The sequence below is a fragment of the Rhinoraja longicauda genome, chromosome 1, assembly GCF_053455715.1.
Source record: "Rhinoraja longicauda isolate Sanriku21f chromosome 1, sRhiLon1.1, whole genome shotgun sequence".
Taxonomy (NCBI): Eukaryota; Metazoa; Chordata; class Chondrichthyes; order Rajiformes; family Arhynchobatidae; genus Rhinoraja; species Rhinoraja longicauda.
The window spans coordinates 65,773,871-65,788,985 of NC_135953.1; the positions used below are offsets into that span (position 1 = coordinate 65,773,871).

Genomic DNA, 15,115 nt, shown 5'->3' on the forward strand with positions numbered 1-15,115 from the left:
CAACAGATTAGAGTAGAGGACAGTTTGATCATTTTTTATCTCAATGGAGTGAGGAATCTGGGAGGAAGAAGAGCATGGATGATGATATCTATAGAATTTGTGAAGAGTAAATTAAAAAAAAAGATTTTATTGTTGTAATTTCATCAAAGAAGATGGTCACCACTTCGTGGAAACAAGGAGCTGCAAACGCTGGTTTACAAAAGAAGACGTAAAGTGCCGGAGTAACTCAATGAGTCAGGCTGCATGGAAACAGGCTCTTCGACCCACCGGGTCCGTACCGACCAGCGATCCCTACACATCAACACCATCCAACACACACTAGGGACAATTTTTACATTTTCCGAGCCAATGTACCTATTTAACTGTACGTCTTTGGTGTGGGAGGAAACCGAAGATCTCGGGAAAAATCGAGTCACGGGGAGAACGTACAAACTTCGCACAGACAGCACTCGTATTCGGGATCAAACCCGCACCTCTGACGCTGCAAGCGCTGCAAGCACTGCAAGGCAGCAAGTCTACCGCTGCGCCACCATGCCGCCTCACAAACAGGTACTCGATAGCTAATGTTTCGGGTTGGGACTCTTCTTCAAATATTCTGAAAAGGGGTCATGACCCGAAACATCACCTATCCATGTTCTCAAGAGATGCTGCGTCACCCGCTGAGTTACTCCAGCATTTTATATCTTCCTCCATAGTCACTAACTTGCTGTGCGTCTCTGAGAAATCGAAAAAAAGCTGCACAGTGGAGGTTTGATGGTCTTCAGAGAGTATCTATCATTCTGATGACAGAGTGAAAGAAATATCTCAATGTAATTGTGCTGAATAAAATCAAAGACTGGTGCAGGTAGAGGGTTGAGTGACCCATCAAACATCAGCCATCTACAACCAGCTTTGACACCCAATCTATTTCTCCTCCCAAGAAGTCAAAAAGGTCCTTTCTTCAAGTACTTACCTCATGAAAAGAAAGCCTGCAAACTGTTTTTGTATTTAGACCGTGACGGAGCAGTGTATGACAGAAACTGCTTTGCATGTCTTAGGCTTTCTGTGAGGGGAATCGATAAAGAGCCGAAGAGAATGCTCAGGTGATTGATCCATAGATAGAAGACTCACTCAACAGATGAAGAATTCTGAATGTCTTCAGGATTTAACGAGTTAATCTTTTAGAACTAGTTGCACAAACCTGGCTTGTATACCCTCAGATTTAGAAAAATAGCGGTGGTCTGATCAAGATGTGATAAATATATTTAATAAGGTGGAGCAGAGAATGTATTTTCCTGTTGAGGGAAGAGGTGGTCTGTAGTATTCCAGTGTTGAGGTAGGATTTGGGTTTTTGCGAGTCACTTCAAGATCCAGATAGTTGTAGGGAAATAGTTGTTCCTGAACCTGCTGGTGTGGGACTTCAGGTTTCTCTATCTCCTGTCCGATGGTAACAGGAAGAAGAGGCCATATCTCAGTTGGTGGAATTCCTTGATGATAGATGCTGCCTTCTTGGGGAAATGCCTCATGTAGAAGCTTTTGATGGTGGGGAGCGAGGTGCCCATGATTGACTGGGCTGAGTTCACAAAACTCAATGCATTCCCATGCGTTGGCATTGCTATATCAGACCACGATACAATCAGCCATGAAACTTCCTATAGTACATCTGTGGAAGTTTGTTGATGAATGACATGCTAAATCGCTTTAAACTTCTCAGAAAGTAGAGACCCTGGCATGCCTTTTTTGTGATTGCATCAATGCAAAAAAGAGTTATTTCTGACAGAAGAAATTTCAATTTATTTCCATCAAATGACTGTGAATGCTAAATTAAGAGAATCCTTAAAATCCGAGATTGAAAATAAATGATAGGTATAGATATCAAAGAATATAAAACAAAAGCTGTAAATGGAGTTCAGTGATAACCTAGTTGAATGTGGGGGAGGGGGGGGGGGGGTGGGGGGAAGGTTGTGGAGCTGAATGATGTGTTGTTCGAGCAAGATTGTATCTCACAAATTCTGAGATTGCGAATTAATGATGATAAATTGTCCAAAAACACCATCCAAACTACCAAAATGTAGTCATGCAACTGTGTATAAAAGACATCCATGAGATACCTCAGCTGAGCTCCTGCTGAATTTTCCTGGAGAGTTTGATCATCCGAGACCAAAATGAATCTTTAAAATAATGTTTGTTTTGCATCAACACTTCGATTGCCGTTGGTGTCTGTGCTAATTCATTCAGAATTGTCTCCGGCTGGCTAAACATTATGGTTTATCTGGGCCTTTTAATTGAATTGCAGGCAATAAGGTGGTGGATGTATCTGGAGAAAATTGAGCAAGGTCCACATTTTCCAGTGGGAAAGGGATGGGACTGTACATGTCGCCAATGCGATTGCATTTACATGCAACAGGGAGATTGGCTTTAGCCTCACAATTCACAAACATTACAGAATGTGATTACTAAATTCTTGAATAACAATTAAGTAACAAGCGATCATTCGTATGGGGTCCAACCAGTACCAGTTATAAAGCCAACAGACATTTTTTAGATAAATACAAATTGTACATACAAGTAATCTCACAAACCGTATGATCTTATAAGGTTTTTATTTAGCGTTTCCATTTGATTGAAGTGACAAATAACAAGTGTCAAGAAATTCACCCTTGCCAGTGGCAGAATGTTGTGTTCCCCTTTTGATGTCATTGTATTAATTGGAACCAAAATTCGAAGGCAGACGGCAATGTGTAGCTGCTACTGTGTGGCACTTTTAGCACTTCCAACCAATGAGGTAGATCTAAACATTTACATTTTTGAATTTAATCTATATGTAAACAGAAATGAGAATATACATGGATCCAAATGAGATTTCTAAAAGTACAAACAAAATCAATGTTGAACTCAATATGAATCACTTGGACATTTCCACTGCCTGCCATAATAGCAAACAACAAGGAATATGTTTGAAGCCAAGCATCCCAAACACAGGACATCTCTGTGGGAGTTCCTCTGGATAGTGTCCCTAGTCCAATCATCTTCAGTTGGTCCATCAGTGATCATCCTTTCATCATAAGGACAGAATTATATTGGTGGTGGCGTTGGTAATGAGGAAGGGTCTAGTGCTTTAGCTGGTAAGTTGAGTGGAGCGATGGCAGATGGAAACAAAGGTAAGACATATACAGTAAATAGCAAATCCTGGTAAAGGGAGTGTTGATGAACAGATGGATCTGGGCTTACAAGTCAATAGATCCCTGAAAATGTAAGCAAAGGTGCATGAAGAAGGCATGTGTGATGCTCACCTTCATCGGCCATGATACTGAATATAAGAGCTCAGATGACATGTTCCAAATTTATACAACACTGGTTAGGCTTCACTTGGGGTGATGTGTCTAGTTCTAGTCACCACACCTAAGTAAGGATATGATTGTGCTGGAGGGAGCGCAGCAGAGATTAACCAGGATATTGCAAGGACTGGAACGTTATAGAAATTAGGAGAGACAAAATAGGTGGGTTTTGTTTTCCCTGCAGTGCAGGTGGTTGAGAGTGGACATAGATGCATAGATACATAGACAAAAGATGCAGGAGTAGACCATTCGGCCCTTCGAGCCAGCATCTCATATTCAATGTGATCATGGCTGATCATCCACAACCAGTACCCCTTTCCTGCCTTCTCCCCATACCCATTGATTCCACTAGCCCTAAGAGTTCTATCTAACTCTCTTTTGAATGCATTCTGTGAATCGGCCTCCACTGCCTTCTGAGGCAGAGAATTCCACAAATTCACAACTCTCTGTGTGAAAAAGTTTTGGCTCATCTCAGTTCTAAATGGCCTACCCCTTATTCTTAAACTGTGGCCCCTGGTTCTAGACTCCCCCAAACGTTGGGAACATGTTTCCTGCATCTCGCATGTCCAATCCCTTAATAATTTTATATGTTTCAATAAGATCCCCTCTCATCCTGCTAAATTCCAGTGTATACAAGCCTAGTTGCTCCATTCTTTCATCATATGACAGTCTTGCCATCCCGGGGCCTAATAGAGATATGCAGAGTTATGAGGGGTATAGATAGGATGGATAGCAAAAATCTTTTTCACCTTGAGAGAATATAGATTTAAGTTGAGAGGTAGAAAGTTTAGAGAGGTGCTGAGGAGGAAATCTTTCATGTAAAAATGGTTGGAGTCTGGAATGCACTGCCTGAGGAGGTGGTGTAGGCAGATGCTCACACCATTTAAAAATGAAGCATAATGAAATGGCATGGTGGCACAGCGGTAGTGTTGCTGCCTTACAGCGCCAGAGATCCAGGTTTGATCCCGACAACAGGTGCTATCTGTATGGAGTTTGTACGTTCTCCTCGTGACCGCGTGCGTTTTCCCCGAGATCTTCGGTTTCCTCACACACCACAACGACATACAGGTTTCTAGGTTAATTGAATGGTGTAAAAATTGTCCCTAGCATGTGTAGGATAGTGTTAATGTGCGGGTATTGTTGGTCGGTGCTGATACGGTGGGCCAAAGGGCCTATTTCCACACTGTATCTCTAAACTATACTAAACTAAACTGAAGAGCAAAGTCTTCGAACTACAAATGTAATGAGGGCCAAGGCGAATGTTTTGTTGAGGTGCAACAGATGGCATAGACATAGTGGGCCATGGTGCCTATTTCTTTGCTTATGATTTTGTGATTCAATGTCCCTATTGCCCAATTCCACTCATACTTCAGAAAATGAGATTGTCAATGCAAGCAGCAAAACCTGGGTATCATTCAGGCATGGATTGATAGGTTTCACATAACATTTTAACCATATGTACCCGATGTTAGGTGAGTCCAGAATCAAGGGTCACTGTTTAAGAATAAGGCGTAGGCTGTTTAGAACTGAGATGAAGGAAACTTTTTCACCCAGATAGTTGTGAATCTGTGGAATTCTCTGCCACAGAAGACAGTGGAGGACAATTCACTGGATGTTTTCAAGAGTGAGTTAGATATAGCTCTTAGGGCTAACAGAATCAAGGGATATAGGGAGAAAGCCGGAATGGGGTACTGAGTTAGGATGATCAGCCATGATCATATTGAATGGCGGTACTGGCTCGATGGGCCGAATGGCCTACTCCTGCACCTATGTTCTATGCTTCTATATAAGTGCCAGACACAAAAAAGGATATAAGCAGCTGCCTTGTGTCGGAAGGAACTGCAGAGGCTGGTTTATACCGAAGATAAACACAAAATACTGGAGTAACTCAACGGGTCAGGCAGAATCTCTGGAGAAAAAGAACAGGCAATGTTTCAAGGGGGAAACCCTTCTGTTTGAATTGAGTTGAATTTGTTTTAGAAGTTTGACAACCAATTCAGCTGTTCCAGTCAATCGGTATCAGGATTAAATTTAGATTTATTATCATCAAGTGTACTGGGATACTGCAAATGCTTTATTTTGCTTTATTTTGCATGCCATCCAAACATATCAGGTATACTACACATAAACACAATCAAGTGAAACCCAAGTGCAATAGACACAATCGAAGGTCGGCACAAAATGCTGGAGTAAACCAGCATCTGCCGCTCTTTTCCCTGCAGTAGATAGAGTGAAGAGGAAGATAGAGTGCAAAAAATAATTCTCATTTTACAGAGCTTCAGTTCAGACTGTTCAGAAGCCTGCTAACAGAGGGGAGGAAGCTGTTTTTCAAATACTGGACCCAATTGTGCTAGTTCAGATGAAAGGATCAAAATCAGATTTTGAGAACCCATTGGAAAATATTACGCACTGTTGAATTTTATAACATTAAGGAGAAAACGCTCCCCCCCCCCCCCCCCCCATGACTGAAAGAACAAAGTTAACCCGGCCTTTCATATCTGAACATTTGTTGTCATTGAAGCTCAAATAACTCCAAAGAAATGTGAGCAGAAAGCTTCTAGTATTAATTCCTAACCTACTATGTAATAGTCATCCAAACCTAGCCGAGAGTGCAAAAAATCAAGTGTGGTCAAATATTTCTTCCAGAAACTGTGAAGATACGTTGGGATAGCAGATTATTTTCTTTGAGGAGCTGTTCCTAGTTAAATAGTAGGATCAATTTTGCGAGGTTTCCGTGCTTGTTGTCAAACAATCTACATTACTAAATGCAAACCAGAAAATAATAGCAGTAGCTAACAACTGCAAGTGACTCAAATAACAGTAATTTTGCTTTGGAGATCGGTGATTGAGAGTTCAAGACCCACCCCAGAGAATTAAATATTGACTCTAAGTGAAAAAAATAAATGTCTGTAAGCATTGGATCCAGCCAAGACAACATCTCAGCGTGCACTGAAGACATGTGTTCCCAGAATAGCTTCACCTCCAGCCAAGCGATTCCAGCAAAGCTACAATACTGGTATTTACCCAACAATGTGGCGGACCTGTTGGCAAGGATACTCGACAGGGGAGACCGAAGTCTGGAAGAGCCGTAGTGGTCGGTGACTCCATAGTCCGAGGGACGGACAGAAGATTCTGTGGCAGCAGGAGGGACTTGAGGATGGTCTGTTGCCTCCCTGGTGCCAGGGTTCAACACATCACAGACCGGCTTCAGAAAATCCTAGTGAGGGAAGGCGATCAACCTGAAGTCGTTGTGCACGTGGGCACGAATGACGTCGGGCGGAAGAGGAAGGAGGTGCTACAGCGGGAGTTTAGAGAGTTGGGAAAAGCACTGAGAAGTAGGACGTCGAAGGTGGTTATCTCTGGACTGCTACCGGTACCTCGTGCTGGTGAGGCCAGGAACAGAGAGATAGAGGGTATGAATTTATGGCTGAGGGGCTGGTGCAGAGAGCAGGGATTTCGATTTCTGGACCACTGGGATCTCTTCTGGGCTAGGGGTGACTTGTACAAAAGGGACGGGTTGCATCTTAACAGCAGGGGGACAAACATTCTGGCAGGCAGGTTTGCTAGTGTGACACCTGTGGCTTTAAACTAAGTAGTGGGGGGGAGGGGTTAACAAATTGTGAATATGAAGATGAGGTAAAAGGGAATACAGGAGATATTGCAAAAGACTCTCGGAAGAATGGGAACAGAAGTTCTAGAGCGGAAAAGAAATTAAGGGCAGGGCCAATTGTGAACGATGTGAGAGAGGAGGTAAATACAGAAGTTAAAGTGTTGTACTTAAATGCGCGTAGTATAAAAAATAAAGTGGATGAGCTTGAGGCTCAGTTAGTCATGGGCAAGTATGATGTTGTAGGGATCACTGAGACATGGTTACAAGAGGACCAGGGCTGGGAACTGAATATCCAGGGGTACACAACGTATAGAAAAGACAGACAGGTGGGCAGAGGGGGTGGGGTTGCTCTGATGGTAAGGAATGATATTCATTCCCTTGCAAGGTGTGACATAGAATCAGGAGATGTTGAATCAGTATGGATAGAAATGAGAAATTGTAAGGGTAAAAAGACCCTAATGGGAGTTATCTATAGGCCCCCAAACAGTAGCCTCGACATAGGGTGCAAGTTGAATCAGGAGATAAAATTGGCGTGTCAAAAATGTAATGCTACTGTGGTTATGGGAGATTTCAACATGCAGGTAGACTGGGAAAATCAGGTTGGAAATGGACCCCAGGAAAGAGAGTTTGTAGAGTGCCTTCGAGATGGATTCTTAGAACAGCTTGTACTGGAGTCTACCAGGGAGAAGGCAATTCTGGATTTAGTGTTGTGTAATGATCCTGATCTGATAAGGGGACTAGAGGTAAAAGAGCCATTAGGAGGCAGTGATCACAACATGATAAGTTTTACTCTGCAAATGGAAAGGCAGAAGGGAAAATCGGAAGTGTCGGTATTACAGTATAGCAAAGGGGATTACAGAGGCATGAGGCGGGAGCTGGCCAAAATTGATTGGAAGGAGGCCCTAGCAGGGAAGACGGTAGAACAGCAATGGCAGGTATTCCTGGGAATAATGCAGAGGTTGCAGGATCAATTTATTCCAAAGAGGTGGAAAGACTCTAAGGGGAGTAAGAGACACCTGTGGCTGACGAGGGAAGTCAGGGACAGCATAAAAATTAAGGAGAGGAAGTATAACATAGCAAAGAAGAGTGGGAAGACAGAGGATTGGGACTCTTTTAAAGAGCAACAAAAGTTAACTAAAAAGGCAATACGGGGAGAAAAGATGAGGTACGAGGGTAAACTAGCCAATAATATAAAGGAGGATAGCAAAAGTTTTTTTAGGTACGTGAAGAGGAAAAAAATAGTCAAGGCAAATGTGGGTCCCTTGAAGACAGAAGCAGGGGAATTTATTATGGGGAACAAAGAAATGGCAGACGAGTTAAACCGTTACTTTGGATCTGTCTTCACTGAGGAAGATACACACAATCTCCCAAATGTTCTAGGGGCCGGAGAACCTAGGGTGATGGAGGAACTGAAGGAAATCCACATTAGGCAGGAAATGGTTTTGGGTAGACTGATGGGACTGAAGGCTGATAAATCCCCAGGGCCTGAATGTCTGCATCCCAGAGTACTTAAGGAGGTGGCTCTAGAAATAGTGGAAGCATTGGAGATCATTTTTCAATGTTCTATAGATTCAGGATCAGTTCCTGTGGATTGGAGGATAGCAAATGTTATCCCACTTTTTAAGAAAGGAGGGAGAGAGAAAACGGGGAATTATAGACCAGTTAGTCTGACATCAGTGGTGGGGAAGATGCTGGAGTCAATTATAAAAGACGAAATTGCTGAGCATTTGGATAGCAGTAACGGGATCATTCCGAGTCAGCATGGATTTACGAAGGGGAAATCATGCTTGACAAATCTACTGGAATTTTTTGAGGATGTAACTAGGAAAATTGACAAGGGAGAGTCAGTGGATGTGGTGTACCTCGACTTTCAGAAAGCCTTCGACAAGGTCCCACATAGGAGATTAGTGGGCAAAATTAGGGCACATGGTATTGGGGGTAGGGTACTGACATGGATAGAAAATTGGTTGACAGACAGAAAGCAAAGAGTGGGGATAAATGGGTCCCTTTCGGAATGGCAGGCAGTGACCAGTGGGGTACCGCAAGGTTCGGTGCTGGGACCCCAGCTATTTACGATATACATTAATGACTTAGACGAAGGGATTAAAAGTACCATTAGCAAATTTGCAGATGATACTAAGTTGGGGGGTAGTGTGAATTGTGAGGAAGATGCAATAAGGCTGCAGGGTGACTTGGACAGGTTGTGTGAGTGGGCGGATACATGGCAGATGCAGTTTAATGTAGATAAGTGTGAGGTTATTCACTTTGGAAGTAAGAATAGAAAGGCAGATTATTATCTGAATGGTGTCAAGTTAGGAGGAGGGGGAGTTCAACGAGATCTGGGTGTCCTAGTGCATCAGTCAATGAAAGGAAGCATGCAGGTACAGCAGGCAGTGAAGAAAGCCAATGGAATGTTGGCCTTCGTAACAAGAGGAGTTGAGTATAGGAGCAAAGAGGTCCTTCTACAGTTGTACCGGGCCCTGGTGAGACCGCACCTGGAGTACTGTGTGCAGTTTTGGTCTCCAAATTTGAGGAAGGATATTCTTGCTATGGAGGGCGTGCAGCGTAGGTTCACTAGGTTAATTCCCGGAATGGCGGGACTGTCGTATGTTGAAAGGCTGGAGCGATTGGGCTTGTATACACTGGAATTTAGAAGGATGAGGGGGGATCTTATTGAAACATATAAGATAATTAGGGGATTGGACACATTAGAGGCAGATAACATGTTTCCAATGTTAGGGGAGTCCAGAACAAGGGGCCACAGTTTGAGAATAAGGGGTAGGCCATTTAGAACGGAGATGAGGAAGAACTTTTTCAGTCAGAGGGTGGTGAAGGTGTGGAATTCTCTGCCTCAGAAGGCAGTGGAGGCCAGTTCGTTGGATGCTTTCAAGAGAGAGCTGGATAGAGCTCTTGAGGATAGCGGAGTGAGGGGGTATGGGGAGAAGGCAGGAACGGGGTACTGATTGAGTGATCAGCCATGATCGCATTGAATGGCGGTGCTGGCTCGAAGGGCTGAATGGCCTACTCCTGCACCTATTGTCTATTGTCTATTGTCTATTGTCTAATGTGGAACATTTCCTGGATACAAAAAGGAAGGCAATTTAACCTGGCGAACGAAAGTCCAATCAGTTAACTCTCATTTATCAACATATTAATTGAAGCAGTCATTAAGAAATACTCAACCAAAAATGCCTATTTTTGGTTTAACTGAAATCATTCAGTTCCAGATCTCATTCCAGCTAAGGTTCATGGACCAAAAAATTGAATTCCAGGGGTGAGATTACTGCTCTTGACATCAAGGCAATATTTGATCAAGTGTTACATTAGAAGCCCTGGTAGTACTGAAGTCAATAGGCGTCAAATCTAAAATACCTTAATGGATGGAGTAATATTTTGCGCAAAGGAAAATAGTTATGATTGTTGGAAATCAATCACTCCTGGAGTAACTCAGCAGGTCAGGCAGCATCTTTAGAGAACATGGATAGGTGATGTTCTGGGTCAAGACCCTTCTTCAGACTGTCCTTGTTTCTATATTCCACCTGCCAGGACAAAATTGCTAAAATTTCTCACCACAATGTCTTAGGTTCAACCATCTCCGGATGCTTCATTATTAACCTTTCAGCCATCATATGGTCAGAATTTGAGATGTTTGCTGATGATTGCACAATGTTCTACTTCGCTAACAGTTTGTACATAACTGAAAAAATGGCGATAGTGGTGTTGATGGTGAAGAGGACAGTCTTGGGCTAAAGGTTTGACCGCACTTGACTTTTTGCAATCTCTAGGCTAGGTTCATTTGTAAATTGGGCAGAGCAATGGTAAATGGAATTTAATTTCCAGTGGTCTGAGGTGGTGCACATTGGGAGAACTCCCAAAAATAGAACATACATGGTTCGATGTTTCGAGGAAGAATTGGGAAAAGAGGGATCTTGGTATGCAACAATTTCTGAAAGTATCTATATAGGTAGATATAGACTCATCATGCTGTCCAAGAAACCAATGAGAGTTAATCTTCTGGCCTCGCCTAGCTTGGCCATTTTAGATAAGCACTATTCTAGAACCTTAATAAAATGTTGGTTAAACCACAGCTGGAGTACCATTTATAGTTTTTGTCATTGCTCTGTGGAAAATGATGGATGTAGAGGGCACAGATAAGATTCATCAGAGTGTTTTGCCTGGGGTGGAGCATTTCAGTTATGAGAGGAGACTGAATAGTTTAAGTTTAAATTCCTTGTAGCAGATGAACATAAGTCCATAAGTCATAGGAGCAGATGTAGGCCTTTTGGCCCATCTAGTCTACTCCGTCATTCAATCATGGCGGATCTATCTTTCCCTCCCAACCCCATTCTCCTGCCTCCTGAGAGGGGACCTGAAAGACATGTAATAAATTATGAAGGGCACACATTGGGTTAATAGTAAGCAATTTTCCCCCGTGGCTGAGATGCCTAACATTAGTGAACATAAGTCAAGGGTAAGGGGTGGTGGATTTAGAAGGGTTCTGATTTTATTTTACCAGAGGGTGGATGGAAACTGGAACAAACCGCCTGAACGGTGGTGGAGCAGAGACCCTCACATGAAGATTTGAATTACCAAGATGTAGAAGACCATGGACCGTTCTGGTAAATGGGATTAGTAAGGATGGATACTTGATGTCTGTATGGGAATGGTGTGCCAAAGATCCTATTTCTGTACTGCATGACTCTTTGACTTAATTACTATAGAGTCATGCAGCTTGGAACTAACAACTAGAGAGAGGTCCTGACCTACTATCTACCTCACTGAAGACCCTCGGACTTTAATCAGACTCTACTGGGCACACTAAACATTATTCCCTTTATCATGTATCTATAGACTGTGGATGGCTCAATTGTAATCATTTATAGTCTTTCCGCTGACTGACTAGCATGCAACAAAAGCTTTTCACTGTACCTCGGTACACGTGACATTAAACTAAACACGTCCTTTTGCCCAACTCATCCATGCTGTAAGATGGCTATATAAGCTAGTCCCATTTGACCCATATCCCTGTGAACCTTGTTTGTCTGTATTTGACCCATATCCCTGTGAACCTTTCCTATCCATGTATCTGTCCAAATGTCTTCTAAATATTGTTATTGTACTTGCCACAATCACTTCCTTGGGCAGCTTATTCCCTCTGTGTGGAAAAAGTTGCCCCTCAGATTCCTATTAAATCTTTCCCCTCTCACCTTAATCTTTCCCTACTCACCTTAAAAACTGCAAAGAAGATTAAGGATAAAGCAATTTACATTTTATTTTAAATTAGTTGTGTTTGCTTACGTATTTTAACAATGTTAAATTATTTAATTTACTTTCTTATTTCTTACATTTTTAAGATCAGTTTGATTGATTTTTTTTAACAGCTACTGAGTGCTTGACAGCCAACAAAGTCTACCGAGCATGACTTTGTTGTTTGCCAACTTTTATTTGGCTACTTTTGGTGCTGGAAGTTGCTGGGGCCAGAATACAAAGTTTACACTTCCGCAAATCACCACCAGCAGATCCACAAAAGGTTAGTGTGGTTTATCAATATGTCATTGGTAAGCATGTGTGACTTGACATGGTCGATAAGTTCCATCCCATTCCAGTTGTGTTCCTTTTCTCTCCTCGAGGATCATTTAATGAAAGGGCTTCCTTCACACTGTATCTTTCATTTCTTTTTCAAAATGTCACAATAGACAATAGACAATAGACAATAGACAATAGGTGCAGGAGTAGGCCATTCAGCCCTTCTAGCCAGCACCGCCATTCAATGCGATCATGGCTGATCACTCTCAATCAGTACCCCGTTCCTGCCTTCTCCCCATACCCCCTCACTCCGCTATCCTTAAGAGCTCTATCCAGCTCTCTCTTGAAAGCATCCAATGAACTGGCCTCCACTGCCTTCTGAGGCAGAGAATTCCACACCTTCACCACTCTCTGACTGAAAAAGTTCTTCCTCATCTCTGTTCTAAATGGCCTACCCCTTATTCTTAAACTGTGGCCCCTTGTTCTCACCAAAGCAATTATAAAGTGCATCATTGTTCTAAGGTAAAATAAGCAGCAACCAAGCAGTCATACAATAATGATTACGTAACATGACAAGTGAGGTTATTCAAGGAAATAACTTCCCTGTTCTTTTCAAATTTAGCAGCTTGAAATCTTTTGTTTCTACTTGAGCGAGCAGACGGGGTCCAGTTCATCAATGGAAGAGTTTTATGAACAGTATTATAACACTCCCTGAATATTGTACTGAAGTGGCAAGCCAGAATGCTATGCTTATGATTCAAGCAATTGGAAACGAGGTATAGGAAGACTATAATGAATCACTGCTGAGATTATTTAAATAGTTAATGAAAGCAATTAAGCATGAAATATTTTATTATCTCTGTATACTGTTTCAACTGTGAAATTCATTAATAGACTCAATTAATTAACAGAAGCTTCTTTATAACATGGCCCTGTGAGATATGAAATAATATTAACATAATGAAGTGTAAATGTAGCACAATCAAAGTAATGTGTACAATAATAATTTGTTAAGCAGGTGTTATGCCATGCCAATTTGTAATGAAAATATATCTTACCTGTGATTACTATCAAAACTGTTATCTTTGATCTGGTGGATTCTGGTGCATAGTGAAGTCCTGGAGATGGTTGACGTTTCAGGTTGAGACCCTTCTTCACACCTGAAACATCACCCATTCCTTCTTTCCAGAGATGCTGCCTGTCCTGCTGAGTTACTCCAGCTTTTTGTGTATAACTTCGGTTTAAACTAGCATCAGCAGTTCCTTCCTACACATTAAAAGTTAGTACAAAATTCTAATATTTTTTTATCAGTGCCAGGTTTTAAACTCTTGTTCCTTACTGTCACCACCAGTTGTTGCCTTCGTGGGGCTCCAATGTTAGAGGTTCCCTATTTTATTGATCAATGATCACTTCTACTAGAGACACAAGAAACTGCAGATGCTGGCATCTTGATCAAAACACAATGTAACTCAATGGGTTAGGCAACATCTGTGGAGGAAATGGCAGATGGCATTTCAAAAAAGATTCCCATTTCCCTTTTATCCCCCCTCTTTTTCCTCCCCCCATCCTCTCCCACCCATATCCCTCCCTCTGGCAGTACATTTCACTCCTCATCTTCTCCCCTTTTCTGAAACCCTTTTGTCTCAGTTTCAAGTCTAACCTTTGTCACTTACTCCACCGATCTGCCAATCAAACCCCATATCTGTATCCACCTATCACTAGTCAGGTTTTTCACGCCTCCATCTCTCTTGTTCAGTTTTCTCCCCACACTAATCGAAGAAAGGTCCGACCCAAAATTTCCACCTGTCCATTCCCTCCACAGATGCTGCCTAACCCTTTGAGTAACTCCAACACTTTGTGCTTGGATCAACATTTCAGCATCTGCGATTTCCTGTGTCTTTAGTAGAAATGATAGTTGATCAATGAAATAGTGAGCCTCTAAAATTGATTTGTCATCAAATTCAGTACACCGACATAATGAAAGTTACCTTGAAGTATTCACATAACTATTGACCTTTCACAATTCTGCCGTATCTTTTGACTCAATCTGGAGTGTTTGCAATGGTACAGTTCCAGGATTATCAGATGATGTTAAAGTGCTGTTTTGTGACATCAATGGTGGGGTGAGTTAGAGTCATAAAGAGAGTCACAGAGAGTCATACAGCGTAGAAACAGACCCTTCGGTTAAACGCCCACGCTGACCAACATGCCCCATCTACACTAGTCCCACCTGCTCGTGCTTGGCCCATAAACCTTTCTATCCATGTACCTGTCAAGATGTCTCATTATGATAGTACCTGCCACAACTACCTCCAACGGCAGGTCGTTCCATGTACCTACCATTCTTTGTGTACAAAAGTTATCCTTCAGGAATTATTACCCTCACCTTAAATCGTTGTCCTCTTGTTCTCAATTCCCCTCCTCTGGGCAATAGACTGGACATTTATCCAATCTATTCCTCATGATTTTGTACACCTCTATAAGATCGCCCCTCATCCTCCTGCATTTCAAGGAATAGAGTCCCAGCCTGCTCAACCTCCCCCTCTCGCTCAGGCCCTCGAATCCTGGTGACAACCGCGTAAATCTTCTCTACATCTGTTCCAGCTTGACAATATCTTTCCTATAACATGGTGACGAAAACTGAACACAATACCTTAAATGT

The 15,115-nt window shown here is 42.3% G+C and overlaps 1 protein-coding gene across 5 annotated transcripts in view; it reads left to right on the forward strand.

The window, feature by feature from the left end:
* LOC144593493 (BTB/POZ domain-containing protein KCTD8-like) overlaps positions 1 to 15,115 on the forward strand; it is a 192,177-nt gene that overhangs the window by 43,187 nt on the left and 133,875 nt on the right. The gene's annotated exons all lie outside the window — the stretch shown is intronic.